Source organism: Onychomys torridus, chromosome 4 (assembly GCF_903995425.1).
Source record: "Onychomys torridus chromosome 4, mOncTor1.1, whole genome shotgun sequence".
Lineage (NCBI taxonomy): Eukaryota > Metazoa > Chordata > Mammalia > Rodentia > Cricetidae > Onychomys > Onychomys torridus.
The window spans coordinates 114,892,883-114,913,778 of record NC_050446.1 but is presented as its reverse complement, the minus strand read 5'-3'; positions in this window follow the sequence as shown (position 1 = coordinate 114,913,778).

The window sequence follows — 20,896 nt, the reverse complement described above, 5'->3', positions numbered from 1 at the left end:
AGCTCTCCATACAAAGCACTCCAGAGCAGATGGTGGCCCAGCCCTTGTCAGGTCCCGCCTGCCTTTCTCATGAAAATGGGGGTCTGGCCAGGCAGATGTCCATCACAGTCTCTTCCCCGGGCACTGTGACCTGAGGTCACAGCCACACCTGGCAGCTGGAGCGGCTGTGGTGGAACAGCCTTTGCTGTCACCTCCTGCTCCTGACTGTTCCCAGAACAGAGCTTCACCATCCATAGCTCCTGCTGGACTCCCATGGTTGCTACAGTGAGGCCTGGTTCACTGGCCAGCTGGGAACATACATGTTCAATTAATGAATGATTGGGAAGTGGGTGGACAGTAGACACATGCATGCATGCATGGATGCTTGGGTAGCTTCGTGGATGCATGGACTGTAAACAACCTTGGCCCTGCACACTTATCTCTCGCCTCCCTACTCACCCACTCTGGCCATCTCTGTTCCGGCCATTGTGTCTCTGAAATGGGGATCTTTCCAGCTGCAGCACTGGCTCCCTCTGCCTGTATCACTCCTCCACATCTGCCCACACCTCCATGAGGGTCCAGTGTACTTGTCCCCAACCACTCTGTCTAAAGCTACAAGCCATCCTTTCCCACGCCTGTCCTTTCCTACCCTTTCCCCCGACCATCACGGCTTCTGTCCTCCACACACCGAGCACCTCCTAATATAACACTCTCATTCCCCACTAGAAAGCATCAGCTCCAGCAAGAGGCATCTGCTCTGCCCCACCCTCCTAGTGCATCACATGCCTGGCTCACAGGAGATGATCAGTTAATGTTTACTGCACCATCGAGTGACCGAGAAGCAAAGGAGGCAGGGCGGGGCGGCTGGGGTGCACACGTGGAACTTCCAGAAAAGAAGCTAGGACTTACGGTCCTGGAGGGGCCAAAGCTAGGTGGAAGAGAATTCCAGGTGCATACAGGATTCCATCACCAGGGCTGGGAACACAACTCAAGTGCTGTCTTGACTTTTGAGGCCAGCAAATGCTCAGATCTTAGGCCATTTGACAACAGCCTTTTGAAAATTAACTCGATGTTTTATTCATCCTTAAATTCTTTAAAGTTGCAAATCAAACAGCCAGTGGAGCTTGGCTAGCCTCAACTCTGGGCTCTTGTGCTGCAAATAACTGTGCTCTCCTGCATACCAAGAGGACCTTGCTGCGTCCCAGGAAAATGAATCTCTTTTGGTGTTCACTGTGCTAATTGCATCCACAGCGGAGGCAGAGCAAACATCTTTCCCTCCTGATTTGCATTATGCAAAACCTTAATCTCCCCAAGTTTCCTAAAGCCTTGTGAATGATTCACAGCCTTCCAAAGCCTGGAAGAGCACAGCTCGATCTGCTCATCCATATAAATTAGATTTACCAGGAAAATAAAGGAGGGCTCAATACTATAAACTATTGGCAATGATGACCCCCGAATGTGGATGCCTCATAAATTTGTGTCTTCGGGGGGACAATGAAACTGCTGATCACACACATATTGCTAGATTTATCTCTTTTGGGCTGTTATCGATGTGAAGAGGATAGTAGATTGCCATTGGGAGCCACTGTGCTGTCTGGGAGAGGGGCTGGCCTCCCTGAACTGGCAAAAAAGTGACTTAAAGAAAGCCACCTGGGCCGGGCGGTGGGGGCTCATGCCTTTAATCCCAGCACTTGGGAGGCAGAGGCAGGCGGATCTCTGTGAGTTCGAGGCCAGCCTGGTCTCCAAAGCGAGTTCCAGGAAAGGCGCAAAGCTACACAGAGAAAATCCATGTCTCGAAAAACCAAAAAAAGAAAAAAGAAAAGACAGCCACCTGGAGACAAGAGGCCACAGGCACAGGGCTAGGGGTTGAAGCATGAGCATGTATCAGGCTGGCTTTGAAACCAGCTGTGTCCAGTCTGTGACACTGAGTAGGTGATGTCCCCTTCCCCCACCTCTGCTCCCTCACTTCCTCTTGGGGATAATGAAACCTTGGAAAGATTGAGGACTAAAGACAGTCCCAGATGGAATCTTTGTTGGGCATCTTCAGGGTGCCAGGTCCCTGGGCCTCACTCTAGGAACTTGTGGGGACCAAGCTATACTGGGCCCCAGACTTCCAGAAAGCTGACTGAGTGGGCTCAGACAGTGATAGCTTCCACAGTGGTGTCTGGGGAGGGAGATGGTAGCATTAGCCAGATAACAGGCTCAGACCCCAGGCTGCGCACGCACATACGCACAGTGTGCAGATGCACAGGACCTTTTAACAAGCTGTCCCAGATGTTGAAGCCTTTCAGTACCCTAAGCATGCTGCCCTGGTGACTAGAAGCTCTGTGCTAGGTTCAGATGTCAGGTATCAGATCACGACCTCTATTATTATTGTTGCATGGCCATTGCACAGATGGGAAAGTTGAGTCCTGCCCTAGAACCTAAGTAAGACACCTTAACAGACACACACTCAGTCCTCCATCTCTGATCCCCTAGAGTAGGACTGAATAGGGGGAAGGCAGTTGATGCATTTATTAGTGTTTAAACTAATACCTCTCAGCCGGAAGCTTCCACCATGTATGGTAAAGATCAGGGTCTCTGCAATCACAGTACGCTTCCACAGAGACCTCTTGCTGGGCTTTACCCAGACTTCCTGTGCTTTGCCGACAAGAAGGCCTTGAAGAAGACTGTGGAGCTGGAGGAGGCAGGCAGGATTCACATTTCCTGTCTGCCTCTTCCTGCTTCTGCTGTTCCCATCAACACCATAGCAGCCCCTCAGACACGCCACATCCTCAACCAGCCCTGCCCCCGACTCAGACGCATAAGGTCCAGTTGCCCTACCTGCTGGAATATAGGGGTTAATACCGTTTTTTCTAGAAGTGTCACTAATGTCTCTGAAAGCGTGGCTTGCAAGCCCCCCTCTGCATTGTATGAGGACAGTCATAAGCAATTTCCAGACTGGGGAGCATAGCTGTGCTCCATGCAACTCCATTTACGCGCTCAGTCTAGCCATAGCTGCCCAATCACATAGATAAGGGTTCACCTTTGTCGCAATAAGACACTCTATGTGTGTGCGTCTTTGCTCGTTAGGTCTCAACAGCCACACGTTGCTGACCCAGTGGGCCAGTGTGGTGCTCACAGTAGTAAGATACAGAGCAGGAAAGTCGGCAGAGGGAGTGTGAGCTTGAACCACTGGCACCGATGGGTGGGCACAGAGCATTTAGACCTTCTAAGCTGGTCAGAGAGGATGATGCCACAGCTGCCCATGAGGTGTCAGTGAGTGTGTTGACTGGCAAAATTACACCTCTGGAGTGGCAGTACTGAGTGACTGGATGTAAAGTCAGTCTCCACAAGCCACTGCCTCTCCACAAGCCAAGCACACAAGTTAGATGGAGTGTGGTGAGGTTCAGCAATGGGCATCTCTATGGGAGTACAGAGCAGGTTGGAAGCAAGTTGTTGGATGCACCCCATATCCTACACCTTTGAACTTCTTCCTTTGCATGATATGAGGGACACTGTAATCTTGACTGAGTGGGCCACCAACCAAGTGGACAGAAACACTCTCCCCTTCATGAACTAACCACTAAATTCAGAATATCTGGGCCATCTGGATGACTTAGCGGGTAAAGGGACTTGCTGCCAAGCCTAACAACCTGAGTTTGATGCCTGAGACCCACAGGGTGGAAGGGGAGAACTGACTTCCACATTCAGGCAATGTGTGCACTCACAAACACACACACACATAATTAAATGTGATGTTTAGAAACTGAAATCAGGATCCCTAGCAAGTGCCCTAGATAAACACATTCCTCAGTCCCACAGCCTGCGCCGTCCTTCAGCATTCCCACACAGGCTCCCAGCCTTCCCCACTATTAACTCCAAACTATTGCAGCTATTTCAGTGCACAGTCTTTGTCATCAACCAGCCCCCACCCCCACCCCTGGTCCAAGCCAGACACTGTACCTGTCCTTGTTGCATGTGTCTGTGGCCGGTGACAGGTGAGTGGGGCTGGCAGAGAGGACAGGGTTCCTTACAAGGGAGAAAGGAGGAGGCTGCTTCAACTTGGCTCCTGGTTCCTTTTCTACATTCACATGATTTCTAGTGTGCGTTGTGGGGTGTGTACTTAGTAAATATTCTTTGTATGAATACACATACTGTGAGGCTAAGACAGGCAGATGATGCATTCCCTTTTTCTTTATTTTTATTTTTTTTCATTGTAGTTTTTCGTATGTGTTGGTGTTTTGCCTGCATGTATGTCGGTGTGCCATGTGCATGCCTGGTGCTTGCTGAGAATAGGTAGTGGATCTCCTGAGACTGTGTCTCATTAGGGTTTCTATTGCTGTGAAGAGACATCATGACCATGGCAACTCTTATAAAGGAAAACATGTAATTGGGGCGGCTTACAGTTTCAGAAATTTAGTCCATTATCATCATGGCGGGACATGGCAGCATGCAGGCAAACATTTTGTTGGAGAAGGAGCTGAGAGTTCTACATCTTGAGTCGCCAGACTTGAGATTATAAGACCCCAAAGCCTGACTCCACAATGACACACTTCCTCCAACAAGGCCACATCTCCTAATAGTGCCACTCCCTACAGGGACCAAGCATTCAAACACATGAGGCTATGGGGGCCATGCCTAATCAAACCACCACAGACTGGGAGTTATAGATAGTTGTGAGCTGCATGTTAATGTTGGGAATTGAACTCAGGTCCTCTGGAAGAACAGCCACTGCTCTTAGCCACTGAGCCATCTGTCCAGCTCATTTATTCATTCGCTCATTTTATTTATGTGTATATGTGCCTTCTTGAGTTGTGTGTGCACTATATGCTTGTAGTACCTATAGAGGCCAGAAGAGGGCATCAGGTTCCCCAGAATTGGAGCTATAGGCAGTTGTGAGCTACTATGTGGGTTCAGAGAACCAATCCTGGGTCCTCTGCACAAAAAGTAAGAGCTCTTAATTGCCAAACCATCTTTCTAGTCCCTCCCTTTTATTTTTTATTTTTCCCTCCCTTTTATTTAAATTTGAAATAAAGTCTTTTCCTCAGTTTAGCCTCACTGAAACATGCGGGTGGCCGTGTCAGAGGAGCAGCAGGTGGTAACTGAAGTTCAAGGTGTCAGCCCACCATGAGGAAACTCTGATGGATCAATCTTGGACAGGCAAGGCCCCAAGATCACAGATCTTGGAATGTCTTTTGCTTCTGCTGTGCCTTTACATGTTTGCCCCTGCCATCTTCCTCTGGTATCTGACATGGTGTAAATGGGAGTGGGGAGATCCCCACTGCCTGTAACGTAGTGTGTTTATCTCATGGAAATGTCCCGTTCTACTGGACATTTTTACCTGTGAATTGTTATGAGGATGATTCTTCCCTAAGCTGTACTGTCTAACTGATAATAATAATGTTAGCTTACACAGAGTTTTGATGAATAAAAATAAATACAAGGAAATGTCACACAGCAAGGACCTATGAGTTTTACCTAAGGAGCTGCAGAGATCACAGTTTAGGTTAATAATTAAGGAAAACAATTGAGTCCCCTATAGCATGAATCTTAAAGAGTCTTATTAACAAAATCAAACCTGAGCCAGGTATTGGGGTAAATGCTGGAAGATCAGAGAGACAGAACAAAGCCATAGCTACCTCACCTCACCAATTCCTCAGCTGGTCTTGTTTCCTCAGCCTACAAGCTTCTGAGTCCTCATCCAAATGAATCTCAGCTGAACTGTGCTGCTCAAAAGCCTGAAAACTTAACCAGCCAAATGCTTCTAGTTTCTGGTCCCCACGTCTTATATATCTTTCTGTTTTCTACCATCACTCCCTGGGATTAAAGGCTCACTTTCTGGAATTAAAGGCATGAGTCACCAAGCTTGGCTGTGTCCTTGAACAGATGGAATTCTGCCTCTGGAATGCTAGGATTAAAGGTGCGTGCTACCACTACCTATCCTCATGTTTAATATTGTGGCCGTCTTGTTCTCTGACCCTAGAGAAGTTTATTAGCCTGCACAATATTTCAGGGAACACAATACCACCACATTCCCCAGGAGTCAGGGTAGGTTTTAATTCTCTTAATGCTGAACAATGGAGTCATAGGTTTCAGTGTGCATCATTAGCTGAAACAAAGCCTTAAAAATAACTTCAGGTTAGATCAGATGTTTTGATAATAGCTTTGAAATGAAAAATCCCATAAAACAATCTAAAGTTCACAAGGACACACAACTTATAGATTCATTAGGTTAGGGTTAAAAATACAAAGTAGCCCAATGTAGTGGATAGCCATCCCAGCATTGGCCTGGAAGTTCCAACTCCATTGAGGCTTCAGTAATGATCACGCCCACAAGGCGGGGCAGAGGAGGGAGCGGAAGACCGAGGAGCAAGAGGAGGTGGCTCTCTTGGTTCCGGGACGCGGGACGCTGGAAGTGGACCGAGCAGAGTTCTCCAGAGAACACCGCCGGACTACCCTATACCTTTGCCAGACCCTGCAACCTACCCCTTCATTTGTAAGTTACCCTACAAAATAAACCTCCCTTTTAACTACATGGAGTGGCCTTAATAATTTCACCAATAGCCCAATTGTTGCTAGCTGATGCACTTTCCTTGATAAAGTGCCCATTTTTTGCCTCAGTCTCCTAATATAAGAAACTATTGATGAGTGGATATGCACCCCAAAGTTTTAAAGTAGAGCTGATTGATTCTTTTTCATATATAAAAGTTTAGGTTAGTGATTCCTTTAAAATTCTTTGTAAGATTACCTTTCAAGATAAGTAGTAAAATAATTGGCCCTTTCTTTGTAATTGCAAAACTGCAGCCTGCCGGTAAAAGACCTGGCTAAGAAGAATACTTGACTTGCTCCCATGATTAATCTATAACAAGTTGCTTGGACATGAATGTATGTGGGTTCTTGGGATAATTTGTTTTTCACCTGTAATATGTAAAACATTTAATTATATAAGGGATATGGAAAGCATGCTGGTTTTGACTGTTTGTTTTGTATTCATTGTAATTATTGACTTACAAAACAGAATGTAACCACACTGTAATTTTCATATTGCCTGAAAGATTTTGCTGGGGTATATAGCTGTAAGAAAAAGAATAAAGATGGAGTTTAATGAATGAAAAAATCAAGAATGAGAGTTAGAAGGAAAACATCAAGAATGAGAGAAGGAAATCACCAGGAAAATGAAGAGTAGAGAATACAAAAGAAGAATAAAGAAAAGGTCTGAAGGAAACCATCAAGAGAGTATGTGAGTGTATTTTTCCCTAACCCCCTCAGATAGAAAAGTCTAGTATGTGCCGGCACCGAGGATTCCTTTTGGCCCCTGTGCTGCTGGAGGCTGGTCCCCTAGGCATCATTAGCTGTCTTTGTCCTCATAGGCAATGTCTTGGGCTTGACAGGATGTGGCTAGTGCTGTGGATATCGCTCTGTGTAAATAAAGTTCTGATTGGCCAGTGGCCAGGCAGGAAGTATAGGCGGGACAAGAGAGAAGAGAATTCTGGGAAGTAGAAGGCTGGAGGAGACACCACCAGCCGCCGCCATGGAAAGCAACATGTAAAGACACTGGTAAGCCACAAGCCATGTGGCAACGGATAGACTAACAGAAATGGGTTAATTTAAGATAGAAGAAGTAGATAACAAGCAGCCTGCCATGGCCATACAGTTTGTAAACAATGTAAGTTTCTGTGTGCTTTCTTGGTTGGGTCTGAGCAACTGTGACCCTGGCAGGTAAGAGAGATTTGTCCTGACTATGGGCCAGGCAGGAAAACTCTAACTACAAATGGCGCCCAACGTGTTGGCAAGACTTTCCACCTAAAACCTGAAAAAAAGATTCTAAGATGGAGCTAAAAACAGCTTCCTAGTTGTCTCTCTCAAGTTAGCGGCAGCTTGACGGTTTGAGCTACTATGGTGGGTTCCTGGCGTGTGCGTCTGACCTACAGTGTGGCGGGAATGAGGAATCTATAAGCAACACTTTACTCTGCTGCATGGTAGATTTAGCCTTTGCTAGTTTAAAAAAAAAAGTTTCTGGGCTATGCACTGCTTTGATAGAACTGCTTCTGAGAGTTGATGGTACACATGGCACCAGACCCAGAGCCAGAGCTGGCGGTAAACTGTACCACCGCCATGTTGGAAAGCTGAGGTGGGTGGAGCCAACAGCCATAGGCATTTCTGTCTTACAAAGATGAATATTACACAGAGAATCTGGTTTATGTTGTCTTTGGGATTTTTAACTACAAAAAAAGATTTGATTGTAAAAGCTGTTGAGTTAAACAAATATGTAAATGTTAAAGGTACCTTGACTTCAAAATTTGGATATAAGGATATGTTGCTTTGGAAAAGAGTCTCTGCTTTTGTTTCCACAGAAAGCCAGAGGCTATGGATTTGTTCCAGATTAAGATACATCAGGTTTGATCAGCCAAGACCACCTGAAAGGTCTCAGATGACACCATGGCCCAGATGATCCAATATCCAGAATGGTTTCAAGGCAACTGGCTCAGAAGTTTACCCTCACGGACTACTCCATAATCCTAAAATTTTCTTTGTGTTCCCATAAGATACAGCGCCCCCCTCCAGGAGGAAGTAGTAAGAGAAACTACGCCTAAATTCCCAGCTGGCTTTGGAGATGGAATTGGCTCCCTCCTTTTCTAAACCTAAGCACATTGCTAAAAGAAAAGGTAAGAGATTTGTGTGTCCCAAATCAGAAGAGCCCTCTGGTGTGGGACAGAGAAAAACCAATATTTTTATTTAAATTGGGTTGATTATAAATGCGATCTCTTTCTAAAGAAGAAAAGGGGATAGGATATAGATATAATAGGATAAAAGGGTAGATTAAGGAACTTACTTCTAAAGAGCAACAACTTGTTTAAAATGTTTTACATTGGTATAGATTTTAGTCTATTGATACAAACTTAAAGTTAATTTTGTTATACTGTGTGTATATTTCTACTCTTGTTTAAGGTATTATGTTTGTACAGCTCATTTTAAATTGAAATGGATAATTAAAAATAGATTAATAATTAGTCATCTATGATAATCATACTTGTAGCCATGTTAGTTAAGTCTTCTAGATATACAGAGCGATATTTCAGATAGATAGGTAATCCTCAAACACTTCAAAGGTCTACAGAATATGGCATTTAAAATATTTTTAAAATTTAGACTTTCTGGACAGTGAGACATGTCTGCTCCTGGCAGCACCGATTTACTTCAGAGAGGAGGATGGGCATTGAAGATATTTCATATGGAGTTTATCTTCACCTTGGCAAAAATAGCCATTTGGGCAAGAAACTGTTCTTGCCTGGACTGCTCGATCAACTAGACATGCAGGACCCATAGAAAGGTGACCACTGAACTTTGCTTGACAAAATGGTCCTTCAGGTTCCTGCTTCACAGAGGAAACTGCCAGATATTCTACAGGACATTGAGAAAAGTGACCAAGAGACTCTAGCCCTGTGGGCTGAAGACAGATGCCCCAACTTTACAAAGGAACATTAGGTGATTGTCCAGGCTGCCAGCTGTCTCTGTCTACCCTGCAAGACTCCCGAAAGTTGCTTGCATCCTTCTCCCGGTTCTCAGGTAATATTATATCCTTCTGAGGTCTTTGATGTGGTTGAAGACTAGATAATTATAATTTTCTCAGTTATGATAAAAGATAAGTTAGATATAAAACCTTAGACTCACAAATATAAGATAGATAGGATATCTTCTTTAATATTGTAACTGTAATTCTTGCTTGATAATTGTTTTGTTATATGTAATTTTACTATGTAAAAGTTAAAACCTTCCTTTAAAAAAAAAAAAGGAAAGGGGAAGTACTGTGGATATCGCTCTGTGTAAATAAAGTTCTGATTGGCCAGTGGCCAGGCAGGAAGTATAGGTGGGACAAGAGAGAAGAGAATTCTGGGAAGTAGAAGGCTGGAGGAGACACCACCAGCCGCCGCCATGGAAAGCAACATGTAAAGACACTGGTAAGCCACAAGCCATGTGGCAACGTATAGACTAACAGAAATGGGTTAATTTAAGATAGAAAAGGTAGATAATAAGCAGCCTGCCATGGCCATACAGTTTGTAAACAATGTAAGTTTCTGTGTGCTTTCTTGGTTGGGTTTGAGCAACTGTGACCCTGGCAGGTAAGAGAGATTTGTCCTGACTATGGGCCAGGCAGGAAAACTCTAACTACAGGCTAGCTAGAGGCCAGATAAGGGGCTGATACCCTAAACCACCACATTTGAACACACAATCTCTTAGATCAAGCAGACACTTAGTATGGTGGTTTAACTAAGAATAACTTCCATAGGCTTATGTATTTGAATGCCTGGTCATCAGGGAATGGCACTACTTGAAAGTATTAGAAGGATTAGGAGGTGTGGCCTTGTTAGAGGAAGTGTGTCACTGGGGGTGGGCTTTGGGGTGTCCAGGTCCAATGTCTCTCTCTCCCTGCTTCTTGCTGATCCAGATGTAGAACTCTTGCTACTTCTCCAGTGCCATGTCTGCCTGCATGCTGCCATGCTCCCTGCCATGATGACAATGGACTAACCCTCTGAAACTGTAAGCAAGACCTCAATTAAATGCTTTTCCTTTATCACAGTGGTTCTCAACCCTTCTAATACTTTGATCCTTTAATAATTGTTCCTCATGTTGTGCTGACCCCCCCAACCATAAAATTGTTTTTGTTGCTACTTCATGACTGTAATTTTGCTACTGTTATGAATCATAATGTAAAAATCTGTATTTCCCGATGGTCTTAGGTGACATCTGTGCAAGGGTTGGTCAATCCCAAAGGGGTCACAACCCATAGGTTGAGAACCACTGCTTTATAAGAATTGCCATGGTCATAGCGTCTCTTCACAGCAATAGAAAAGACCAAGAAACATAAGGATGGTGGCTAGATGGTGGATTGAAAGCAGGTAGCCATTGCTCTAGAGTGCTCTTCTGGAGCCGTCCACCTGTGTTGCCACTGGCCACAGGTTGCCCTCCCTCTGTCTCTTCTACATTGTACTCAAAGGTAAGCCTGTCACCTCTACCAGCAGAGTTCTGCTATAAGCCAATGCAGTTCTGGAAACCAACACTCAGCAGCCATGAGTATAGGGGATCCAACCATCCAGTCCAGGCCTGATTGCAAATTCAGCCTTGCCCTGCTGGCCTACCCATGGAGGCAACTTCTCCCCAACAGCCACTGTGACTCAGTGGCAGCACAGATCCCTATCAGAGGGCCATGTGGGCCGTACAGTGGACATCAGTACTGACCCAGTAGCTACACTCACCCTTCAGTTCCAGCTCAACCCCAAGCGGACATGAATCCTGGTGGACGCCAGCCAGAGACTCTCCACCTTGTCTGACACTACCACCTCCCAGAGAAGTGTACTTAACAAGTCTCCACTGCCCTGAATTGAAAGCCTTAAATAATTAACCTATAGCGTGGCGCACCCACTTAAAAGCTCATTAGGGTGCCCTAAGTGGATCATGAGAAGGAAATAAAAGGACGATCATTTGCAATGAAATACATCATCTTTCAATATGCAAATGAGCAGTAACAGACACAGGTCCTTAGGCCCTGCTGACCCTGGGTAATAAGTTCCAAGAGAAGAGAAGTCAGAAAGTTAGGCATGGCTAGACACGGAAGGAAGGAAAATGGAGGTAGCCTTTGGGCAAAATAGAATACTTGGGGCTAGAAAGATGGCTCAGTGGATAAAGGCACCCGCTGCTAAGCCTCAAGTGTGCGTTCAGCCCTGGGACCCTCACAGTGGAGAGAAAGAACCAATTCCTCCAAGTTGTCTTCTGAGCTCCACATGATGCTTGCACGCATGCACACACACACACATACATACACACACACACACACACACACACATGCCCACACATGCACACATCACACATATATTTCCAACTCATCTCCAAGAGCTGGCCAATTCTACTTTCTCTGCAAGCCACAGGAAAGGCACTTGTGTGGTTCTGGATTGGGGTGGGGGGGAGTAGAAGAGAGCAGTGGGGCTCTGAGAGGTGTCCTGGTTTGCAGAAAGCGGCCATGGGAGAAGGAACAATGTGTCTGAGCTGGGGAATGACCCCACTGGGGCCTGCACACGTCTATGGATCTGCGAACCAGCTGACCTGGACCAGCAGCCAGCTTTCCCGGATGAGCCGCAAGCACTTCTGTGTGTGAAGTCCATCGTCCTTATGACTACTCTTTCTGAATTCTCTTTAGCTCTAATCCAAGAATATCCCCTCCATGACAGGTAGGCCCCTTGCTCATTTCCATATCCCCACAGTTTACTGGGTCAAGACCTGGCATTTACAGAGTAACAGACCTGGGCCCATCACAGGGCTGTGTGTATGATGTGTAGCAGTCCCAGCTACAGAGATGACTTGCCCAGTGGCAGTCTCAGGGGAGGTGGCTGAGCAGATGTCACCACCCCTGTGCTGCCCCAGGAGTGTTAAAAGGATCTCTTGGTTCTTGTCTTCTTGAAGGAAAGAAGTCAGTCAAGAGATGTAGACAGTTGGAGCAGAGTTTACGAATCAAAGAAAATACTCCAAAGAGAGACTGAGAGGGGCCTGCCCCAAGGTTCAGGGTTACAGAGTCTAGGAATGGTTTCATGAATATTTATTAAGTGGGAGGCATATTCGTGGAGTAAGGTGACCCTTGGATATCCATTTTAGGGTATTCTTCCCATGATCCTCTGGAAAAGCCCACAGAGAGGTGTCGAACCCACACCAGAGTAATAGTATAATGATGTCAGATCTTTGAAGGACATACACCCTTCCGCCCATACACACTGCACACATGTGGGCCAAGGTCCTGGAAATTCGGCTTCTCATATAGCAACAATCTAACAGCAGCTTCATGGATGTTTAACCACAAAGAGGGGGGCATGGCTAACTCCTCGCCAACCCAGGATCAAGCACTCCCTCCCCTGGATCCAGGGAGGCCTTAGCTGTCCTGTATTTCCACGCCTCCCCAGAGGCCCCTGTGCCCTAACTACCCCCACCACCCTCATCATCACCTTACAGTTTCATTATTGGGGTGATGTCCCTGGATTTAAACATTGTGTCTCTAGACATTCCTCATTAAGACTTGCATATCTTGTCTGGAAAGAAGTAATACATATTCATCAGAATAAATAAATTCTCTATCAGCTCTCAGATGAGGGAAGCTTTGAGAAGGAAGTGATTCGAGGTAGGCAAGTTTTGAACTGAGTCTACTCATAGGACCAGAGTGAGCTTTCTATGCATGTGTGTGTGTGTGTGTGTGTGTGTGTGTGTGTGTGTGTGTGTGTTGTGTATATCTGTTTGTATGGGGTATATATATATATATATATATATATATATATATATATATATATATATATATATATATATATATATATATGTAGTAAATGCACATGTTTATGAGTACTTGTTACATGTCTATGCACACATACATGCAGATGCATGTGTGTGTCTGAGCATGTGGAAGCCAGAAATCGATGTCAAATATCCACCTTTATCAGTTTCCACCTTATTTTTTGAGTCAGGCTTGGTGTTCGAACGTGGAGCTCACCAGTTCAGTCAGACTAGCTGAGGGGATCCACCAGTCTCCACCCACTGTAGCGCCTGTGGATTTTTTACAGAAGTACTGGGGATCCACACGGGGTCCTTGTGTTTGCGTGGCCAGGGGGGCCATCTCCCCACCCACAGAGTGAGCAGTTGTTCCTACATCCAGCCCCTTGGTGGATACTGGTTGTCCTGTGGGCCGGACACTGCTTTGTTCTGGCCCTGTGGAGTTGACCTTTGCTCTAGCTTCCTTTCTGTGATCCTTTTGCTATGATCAAACCTGATGGCAAGCAACTTAGGGGAGAGAGGGTTTATGTTAGCTCACAGTCCCAGGGGTTCCTCTCCATCGCTGTGGGAACCTCAGATGGGAGCCTGAGACAGCCGGCTGCACCACACCCACAGTCAGAAACATCACACCTCTGAGGGCCAGGGGGTACGGAGGAGCTGGAGTGAGCTATGGAAGCTTGTAAATGCAGCGCTGACGGGAATATGCACAGACACCCAGGATGCAGCCATGCATGTGTGCAAGCGCGTACACACACACACACACACACACACACACACACACACTCACACACACAAGTTCACCACACACTTGCACATGTGTCCCCATTGAGACCGTTGTTCACTAACTGCTGTGATGCACACAGAGCCCCCTCTTCCTGCACCAGACAGAATCTTCTGGAGCTGCTGTACAAACAGAACAATGTTTCCCTCTCATCAAAAGGGCCAGTTTTCTCTCCCTTCTCACAAAGGAAAGGCCCAAGACGTCACCCCTGGAAGAAGCAGCTGGAAGGTATGGGGCTCCCAAGCTGTCCTGGTGATCCCATGCTCTGGGAAGGAGAGCAGAGTGGCCAGTGCCACCCTGTGCACAACAGAGCCAAAACCAGCCACCATGTGCCAATAGGCTCTTGGGCAACTGCCAAGTTCTCTTCCTGAAGCTCTCGATGTCGACGGTGGCCAGGCCCCAGGAGCATCTGTGGCAGGAGCGTCTTGAGCCTGTGACATTGTCGGTCTGTCGGGCTGGGCCTCAGCTTGCTGAAAGTCACAGCTCCTCTCAGAACTCACCTCCACTCTCGGTTGGCCAACTCCTTGCCTTCCCTGCAGCCAGCCAAGAGCAAGGGTGAAATTTGAACCCAGGACCTTCTACTTCACGTCAGGCTCAAACTCAAGTCATCACACCCAGCCTGAGGGTGCCACATGGGGAGGACAGCATCATACTTCCCGTGACTGTGATCCTGAGTGCCCATGCTGAGGGGAGGTGATGCCCACTGGCCCTGGTTCTATGTGGCCCAGCACATTCCAGCTCCTGTGTTCTCAGCCTGGCCTCCTTCATACTCTCTTTGGCCTAAGTACAGCAGACCGTACACAAAGCAAACCCACCAATCCATCTCCAAAGGGATGAGCGGCCTCATTGTGCTTCCCTGGGGGTTCTGGGTAGAGAGCAGATAATCAGTTCTACTTGTGAATACCTGGAAGACCTCCCCAGGGCCAAGCCTGACGGGTGGGCCTCCCTCTCCCACTTCAGTTAACCCTGAATGATCCCTGCAGCGACAGGGTGAACCTCCAGCCATGAGGAAAGAGCGTTGGTCACAGCATCCCCATGACAGTCACCCAAACTGTGCCCGTCACATGATTTATCCTCCTCCTCCAGCCTGCACCAGCCTCACAAGGAGAGCACTGCAGGGGAAACTGAGGCACAGAAGTCAAGCAGCTAACCCAGAAACCCAGGCTTGGGGAGTTCAGGGCAGAGCTCATGGGCTTCAGGCAGAGGCCAGCCCTCTGTCACCCCTCCTTGACCTGCTGAGCACCTGGGGGCACGTTTCCTGAGCCTGCCTGGTTCTCATTTCCTGAACAGTGCCAGGGAGAAGTGAGGCATGTCAGGCACTCTCAGTCTCCACAGCCCAGCTCTGCTTGTCTTCATGTTTAAATACAAGGGGTCCTGGGTCACCTTGTACCATCCATTCTGCTCTGGCCGGCAGAGCTCGGACAGGATCAAGGCTCTGGACCCAGACGCCAGGCACTTAGCTCTTGATTCTGAGGCTTCTTAACTGTGGCGGCCTGGGCCGAGTTCTGTCACTGTCCGCATCTTCCTCCCCATGGGGCCCCTGTAGGACAATCACGAGCATTTGCTGAGGGGATATGTCCACCCACAGATACCATGCCCAGCACACCCTGTGTCTCCTAGGCCCCAGCAGGACCCTGGATCTACCTCATTTGTTTACTGGGAATAGAGGGTCCCCTTGGGCCCTTCAACTCATCCTTCTGGGCCTCAGCTATGGGGACAGTAGAGCTGGGGCAGAGGGTGTGTGGTGGTGGCAGGGCCCTCCTTGGAGGAAGAGCTGGAGATGGGAGGGTCAGGCCTTGGGGAGTGCCCTGCCAGCCCTGCCAGCCCCACTGTGGTGACCCTCACAGTCAGAAATCCATTCTTTCACATACTCAGTCACCATGTCCAGAGGGCCCTGGGAGAAACAGAGAAAGACAAATTCTTGGTGGGGACAGAGAAGTATGGTCACATAGCCTCAGTGACCCTTGCTGACAAGGGGATGTGAGACAGAGATCTACAGAGAGGAGCCTCCAGATTCTTGGGATTGTCTACAGAGAGTAGCTTGTGCAAAGGCCCTGAACTGAGGGCAGAGTGGGGTTGGGGCATGAGGATTACAGGGGAGAGTGCGCATGGCATTGTGGGTGGAGTTCTAAACTTCCACGGCAGTGAAGTATCCAGGAGTTTCTGAGCATGAGAAGGTCATGATGATGTAGTCACTGGCTCCACATAGGGGGAACAGTGGGGCTGGAAGAACATGAGGATTCTGGAATGTTCCAGGCAAGCCATGATGGTGACTGGCTGGGGGTTGGCAGCGGAGATGGGAAGGAGTGGCCAGGTTATGGTCAGAGCAGGAGGGAAGGGGGTCTGGGAGAGAAAACAGGCTCTTCAGAAGCCTCCAGAGAGCAAAGAACCTTCCAGAATTTCCCCAGCACAGCATTTTATTGGTCAAAGTGGTTCAATCTCCACCAGCCACTGACAAAGGGGGAGGACTCTGTGACTGGCTTCTGTCTCTGGGTGAGACCACTGTGGAAAGACTTTGGGGGTCCCAGAGAAACTGAACTGTGGATGTGCAGACGGGAGAGACAGCTCTTTATATCCAGGGCACTCTGGAAGGCACCATCCGTTCTGGGGGATGACCTCCCTCCCCTCATCTCAGCCCTTCTGGGATACTCTCACAGAGCCACCCAAAGGCAGTCTCTTAGTGGATCCCAGATCCAATCAAGTTGATCCTAAGATTAAAAATCACTCACCATAGGAGGTGTGCAAGGCAGGGATCAAAATAACAACAACAACAACACCCCACCCCCCCACCCCTCCACCCCCGCCACCTTTGTGATTTTTTTGAGACAGGATTTCTCTGTGTAGCCCTGGCTTTCCCAGAACATGCTTTGTAGACCAGGCTGGCCTTGAACTCAAAGAGATTGGCCTGCCTCTGCCTCCTGAGTGCTGGGATTAAAGGTGTTCACTACCACACCGGGCCAAAAAAAAAAAAAAAAAAAGAAAAGAAAAGAAAAAAAAGCCACTTTCTTTTACAGAGTGACCCACTCAATTCTTTCTTCCATTTTCCTCTCTGGTTCTGGTTCAAGGATTAAAGCCAGCTTCTCCCATGGCGTATCTGGAAGAGAGTCCATGAAACCTAATGGTTTGAGCACCTCCCGTTTGTCATATGTAATGCCCCTGCCTCTGACTTGGAGCTGCACCAAGTATTTATCAATGTGCCATTCAAGCTCATGTGACCATCTGTCCCTTGAGACAGCCGAGCTCATTTTTTTCCTCTGTAGGGTGGGGCCTTGCAGGGGTGGCAAGTGTCCTTCAAGCCACTGAGCAGTATGCCTGACACACAGTGTCTGTGTATGATTCTGAATGTCACAACTGGTCCTTCCAATTAGTTGGACAGTTGGGCTGATTAGAGAGTGACAGTTTCTCTGAGAGACTGGCTAGGTCTCCTATCACACGTGGAGGGCAGTGCAAAGAGAGACAGGGACATACTGAACCACATGCCACGTGGGGAATCTCTACCTTCAAGTCATTCCCAACACCCTGTTCCCCCACTTCCCCAATGCCTGCCTCTAATACTGGAGCAGCCAGGGGACCCTGACTTAAGACAGCCTGGCCCACACTGCCACCTGGTGGCCACAGTTCTAAGTGATTCCAGCAGGAGTGGGCATTGGAGAAGACAGTAAATGTGTATTAGCCGTCACACCCCTCACAAGCACCTCTATAGTCGACAAAGGTCCTTGTGTTTTCATAGACACAGACAGGAGAAAGATGGAGGGCAAAGGAGAGAAGAGAACGGAAAACAGAATCGTGCCCAAAGACCCACCACAGGGCAAAGAAAACCAGAAAAGGCAGATAGGGTGTGTGTCTAGGCTCTGGGTCTGAAATCCCTAGGAGGGACCCACTAAGCAACCGTAACCCCTGGGCAGTCCACGGTCCTTGGTGCCCCTGCTGGACAGGCTGGGCTCTACATGCCTTCAGAAAGTTACTTCAGGGCCAGGCTGTCCTGAGGGCAGTGTGGCGTCTACATTGTTTAAAAATGGGACCCGAGCCTCTGAGAGAGGTGGTGACATCCCTCCCAGCAAGCACAGGGGCTGCCAGGTCAGAGAGACAGGGCGACAGGGAAGAGTGTTGACCTCTAAGTGTGGTGACATTGTGTTCCCCAAAATATTGTGCACCCTAATAAACTTATCTGGGGCCAGAGAACAGAGCAGCCACTAGATATAGAGGCCAGAAAATGGTGGCACACACGCCTTTAATCCTAGCATTCCAGAGGCAGAGATCCGTCTGGATCTCTGTGAGTTCAAAGCCACATTGGAAACAGCCAGGCGTGGTAAGAAAAGCTTTTAATCCCAGGAAATGATGGCAGGAAGCAGAAAGGTATTTAAGGTGTGAGGACAAGGAACTAGAGCCTAGTTAAGCTTTTAGGCTTTTGAGCAGCACGGTTCAGCTGAGATTCATTCTGGATGAGGACTCAGAGGCACAGGATCAGCTGAGGAATTGGCAAGGTGAGGTGGCTGTGGCTTGTTCTGCTTCTCTGATCTTCCCAATACCTGGCTCCAGGTTTGTTTTTTATTAATAAGAACTCTAAGATTTGTGCTACATCTAAGGACAGGCCCTCCCAGCCTGCTGACAGCCCCACAAGACAGAAACGCAGGCAGCTGCACCCAGCCACGTCAGGTGTGCAATTTATGTTCCCAGCTGGCTCTTCCCAATCAGATCCAGGAATGGGTGTGACTAGCTCAAAGTCACACACACTCTGGTCTCCCTGTCTCACTTCTGGAGACTTCTGTCTGCAGATCCCAGGGCCGGATTCCTGTGTACACCTTAGACTCCCTGGCAACTCCAATGGCACACAAGGGACAACTTTGTGACTTTCCTGAAACCCAGGTGCCAGCTTCAAGTAATCCACACGACGCTATCACATGGCCTGAAACCTCACAGAAGCCCTCAGAGAGTTACACACTATGGGGTCATCAGAAACTGGACCTGAGAAGCGCAGGACCCAGTGGCCTTCAGAGTAGACCAAGGACACGTGGAGACTCTGAGGGGCTCTGAAATGAGAAATGGACAGAGGAGAACAGTTTCCAATGTGTGGGAAGTGAGGGAAGAAAGGGAAAGAGAAGAGGAGGAAGAAAGGAAAAACAGGAAGAGGGAGGGGAGGAGGGGACATTCAGGCCTGGCCAAGGCCTGCAAGGAGTGACTGGCTTGGCTGAGCCTACAAATCCTGGCAACTCATGAAGACCCCCTCAGCCTAAACAGATAAAATACACACACGCAGTGTGGGACCCACCTAGGCCCAGGCCTGTGTGCAGCAGGGATGTTCTGGTTGGCTTATGTGGACTCTGTTGTGATTGGCATGTTTGTGACCAGCTTGGCCACACTGCCTCACTGCATTTTTTTTAAGATTTATTTGTATGAGTGTCTTGCCTGCAATGTACATCTGTGTACCACATGTGTGCCTCGTGTCCACAGAGGCCAAAAGAGGGTGTCAGATCCCCTAGAACTGGAGTTACAGATGGTTGTGAGCTGTCACATGGGTGCTCTGGAAGAGCAGTCAGTGCTCATTGCTAAGCATTATCTCCTTCTGGGGTCTTTGATGTAGTTGAAGACCAGAGAGTTACAATTTTATAAAAGATGAATTAGCCATGAAACTTTAGGCTCACAAATATAGGATAGATGATAGACAATTTTCTTTAAATTTGCCAAATAAAAAGACTAGATATTGTAACTGTAATTCTTGCTTAGTAACTATTCCATTATATGTAATTTTACTATGTTAAAACTAAAACCTTCTCCTTTTGATTAGACAGAAAAGGGGAAGTGCTGTGGGATGTCTTTCTGTATGCTGTGAATATGTGTTGCTCCCATTGGCTAATAAATAAAGCTGCATTGGCCTATGGTAGGGCAGGATAGAGGGGGAAGGGGGGATCCAAGAGAGACAATGAGAGAAGAAAGAAGTCAGGGAGATGCCAGCCTGCTGCCGAAGGAGCAACAAGATGCCAGCAGACCAGTAATGCCACAGCCACGTGGCAACACATAGATTAATAGAAATGGGTTAACTTCTAAGAGCTAAATAGCAAGAAGCCTGACTCATAGGCCATATAATTTACAATTAATAGTAGGCCTCTGAGTGATTATTTTATAAGCAGCTGCAGGACCAAGGGGCCAGGTAGGATACAGGGAAACTTCCACCTACACTAAGCCATCTCTCCAGGCCATAAGTGAGGACCTTCAACTCCACTTTTGCTCAGATCCAATGTCTCAGATACTGGGACAGATAAAAAGTTCATCGATACTCTGTGGACTTGCTCTGACCCATGGAAAACACCCAGGACAGGGAAGGAAACTTCTAGAAAAACACCAATTACATTTCTCTACTGTCAACAATGAATTCAAGAGCCTAGACTCCAAAGGAAGGTTGGAATGCAGTATAAACCCGTTGTTTGTTGCACAGCAGCCATCTCTGTTCCTTAGCAGGGAACCGATGCACAGTGGTTCACGTTGTTGGCTCAAGGCCACTGACCTCCAGAATCCAATTGTCTTGGCTTAGTTGTCTGAGCTGGACCCCATCCCACGCCACTCACCACCAAATAAGCAGACCACGCCTTATTTATATTATATATTGACTTTTAATAATAATAAAAAATCTATCATGAATTTAACAAAAAGAATCTGTACATTTAAAATAAGCCAGGCATGAAGCCCTGGCCCTCGGGGCCCTTCCTCATCCCCCTCAGCAGGGTTAACATGGGGCCTCGATTCTCTGGACAAACAAAACACATCAACAAAGCTGACTCTGCAGCAAGAGAAACGTGGTTCCTGGGGACCGAGGAGACCACACGCCCCACCCGAGCCTCACAGCCAGCCAGA